Raw genomic sequence first — 3,721 nt, 5'->3', positions numbered from 1 at the left:
GCAGGTATGAATTAGAAAAGTTTGATATTTCGAGTTTTGCATCTTGGGTGTTTCATCATTCATTTGCATTCATAACTTGTACTGTGAGTTCATTTTAAGCAAAATGCGCTCATTTGTGTAACAGGATTTATGCAGGTGTATGAGCTGTATACATCAACCGCCAAAAAATGATGCATACAAACTTTGTCAAAACCATGGGTATATTTAATCCCTTTTCTCTCCACAAGCAAACGTTTTCAAATGTGTATATTCTCTTTGTAAACGTTTTTGTTTATATCTGTCGGTTTTGTGACGAGAGTTTACAGAACTTTCCTTCGACTGATTAGCTGTCATAGTCTAACCACAAAATTTATTTTTCCCTGCTTATTGTGTGTGGTGGCGAGTGTCGATTCTTTTTTAAATGGGGCCAGTCAATTGGGAAGTTGATAAATGTATTTGAGTAGCCACGAATTTTATTTGTTTTTAGTCCCGCAGATTACTTGACGAAATAAAACATACCTTTATTTACAGCGTTTGCGTGTTTCAGAAGAAGGGCTTTTTCTGACGCTGTGCTAGGATACAGTGCAATAACATTTAGTGGGTTGCCGTGGGAGGTTTAAACTCTGACACGGGCGTTTTTTAAAATATATTTCGAACGTACAGGTAAGTAAAACAATTGAGAGAGAGAGAGAGAGAGAGAGAGAGAGAGAGAGAGAGAGAGAGAGAGAGAGAGAGAGAGAGAGAGAGAGAGAGAGAGAGAGAGAGAGAGAGAGAGATCATTATCATTGTTGTTTTGTTTTTATTACCATTATCATTATCATTACTGCTATTACTATCACCATTATCACATCATCATCATTATTATTATCATCACTATGATCCGTATCCTTATCATTATTATTATTAGTGGTAGTATCATCATTATCATCATCGTGATTGTTATTTTTATCACAGTGACATAGAATGAATACAAGGCATCTCTATCCCATTGCCAAAGCACTTAGAAATAATGAAATTTATCAAGAATACATCATATTCTACGTCGAACTTAAGTGGCAGGGCGATAATCACTCTCAATCTCTCTCTCTTTCTGCCTGTCTTTTTCTCTAACGCACACACATGTACATATATATCCGCACCTTTTTATATAGATACGACAAATAAGATTAATTGGTCAGACATTTTGTCAGGGACTCCATTTGAATTGAATTCTACTTGCATAGTCTTCGTGAGCGTTTTTGTGTATTCTAATTGTTCTGTCTCCGAGAGCGTTTTAGCATCAATAATACAGATGTACAGTCTTCTGGTCGCTAAATGGAAAGCTTTGTTTCGTAGTAAGACATATTTCTTATCCGAATTCTAAGTCGTTCTCGTTCTTATTTGTTTATTTGAGTATATAACGTGTTTCTTTTGTTTCGAGCTCCAAGAAATTTGAGGAATAGGCAAAGATGCTTCTCGCCGTGAAGGCAAATTTGTGTTAGGTGGGGTGGGGGTTGGTGTGGGGGTGGGGAAGTAGGAGGCGCAGAAAGAAATGAGTGAATTTAGTGTGTCATCACAGAGATGTTTGGAAACCTCTGATGTAAGGAACCAATTTCAACCCAAGCAGCTGTTTGTTTGTTGCTTGCATGTGATAAATTATTTGAAATGCATGTTTGCGGATAAGGTGTGCTTGACCTGCGTGCAAGAAACCCCCTGAGACCAAGGACACTCCCATCGACACGCATCTTCAGGCGACCGGCGCGCAGTCCTCTTGCGGCGAGTGACGCGTCTTCGTTGCCCAGCAGTTGGCGGACAGCTGGTTTCGGGTGCAGTCTGTTTGCTGAGACTCCTGTGGGCTTGGACGTTCCGAGAACAGCGATACTGCACAAGGAAGAGGAACTTCCCTACATTCCATTACGGGAAGAAACTGCATCATGAGGATCTGCCTATCATTCATCCTGGTGACACTAATGCTGGCAGCGTCATCAGCGGGCTTCGACGCTCAGATGTGGCGTCGAGCGATCGTCTCCCTCGCTCGGCTGTCCAAGTCCAGGACGGAGATGCTATATACTCTTCCTCAAGGCCCAAGTGTGTATCGTTACACTGTCTGTGCTCCAAGGTGCAGCCAACTGGCATGGTGCACGGTATGGTGTCTGGATGCTAGCCTCGCTCACTGTATCTTCTCAAACATCACGCTCCTCGAGGGATACGTAGAAAACAACCTGGCCGACGCGGTGCCCTGCTACACGACGCGCAAGTCCGACCTGGCACTGGGGGCCACCGTGACAGGGACGCCCGATAGAGACTCGATAAAAGTCAAGACCAATCTTGCCGATGGACTCTATGCTGTCAACATCACCGAATGTTTCGTGTCTCAACTAGCTGTCAACCCGTATGTCGTGTTCGACCTGGGGTCAGTCAAGACCATCCATCGTGTGACCATGGTCATGGAGAGTGGCATCTACACGTCGGCTCAGTATAACTACGAGGTGCGGGTCGGGATGGTACAGGCCACGTCCTCTGACCTCAGCGGCTACCAGTTCTTCGCGTCCTTCCCAGGTCCCGCCACCTACGGGCAGGTGGTGGTGATGGAGGCCCCGACACCCATTGATGGAAGATACGTGTCCCTGCAGATGCTTAGGAGCCACCTGATTGTTATCTGCCACGTGGAGATCGAATAAAAAATGGCAGATATGTGAGATACCGAACCAAAAGGCTTTTGAAATAGGTTTTTGACCAGATACTACTACTGCAAAGTGCCATCATCACCTTATCAAGCAGGTTTAATTGTACTGAAGAAAAGAATATATATATGCCAGTATATACATGTACATATATATAGACAGAGAAAGAGACACACACACACACACATGTTCAGGCCTTGGCAAGGGACCCCACCCTGAAAAAAACAAAACAAAAAAAAACAAACAATCCCCACCAAACGGAACCGAACACAAGGGGGCCGGTCACAGGGCTATATATTTACAACTTTCACACCGTAAAACCAAAAACCATAACCAGAGACCTAATTAAGTTCACTTTTCCTTAGCAACCACAATAGCAATAACTTTTCCAAGGTTTATGTTTTTTGGTAGTGGTTATTTTTGTCTGTTTAGTTGGTTAGACGGATAACTCAAAAAGTTATGAATAGATTTTATGTCATTTTAATAGATTTTGATAATGAATAGATTTGATCTTATTCTAATTTAGATGCCATTGTTTTTAATGATTGCATCAGTTATCCCTATTGCCAAGAAAACAGGGGTAGCTATTATTATGATCATTACCTCTGTTACCTCCGCCAAAGAGATAATAGAGGACGTCACCAGTGTACTCGAGAAAGAGGCGATTTTAATGTAATTCTTTGTGTGAATACTTTTATTGCATCAGGAACCCTATTGCCTTGACGTAGACATGCACTTGCTGAGTGATTGTATATATATATATATATATATATATATATATATATATATATATATATATATATATATATATATATATATATATATATATATATATATATATATATATATATATATATGAATATAAATATATATATATATATATATATATATATATATATATATATATATATATATATATATATATATATATATATATATATATATATATATATATATATATATATATATATATATATATATATATATACATATATATGTATACATGTACAGTGCATGTGCCCCCCCCCTCAGTCTCTCTGGCACTCTCACTTACACTAATATATATATACATACACACA

This window comes from Penaeus vannamei, chromosome 13 (assembly GCF_042767895.1).
Source record: "Penaeus vannamei isolate JL-2024 chromosome 13, ASM4276789v1, whole genome shotgun sequence".
NCBI classification, from domain to species: Eukaryota; Metazoa; Arthropoda; class Malacostraca; order Decapoda; family Penaeidae; genus Penaeus; species Penaeus vannamei.
Note: the sequence above shows the minus strand (reverse complement) of the source record.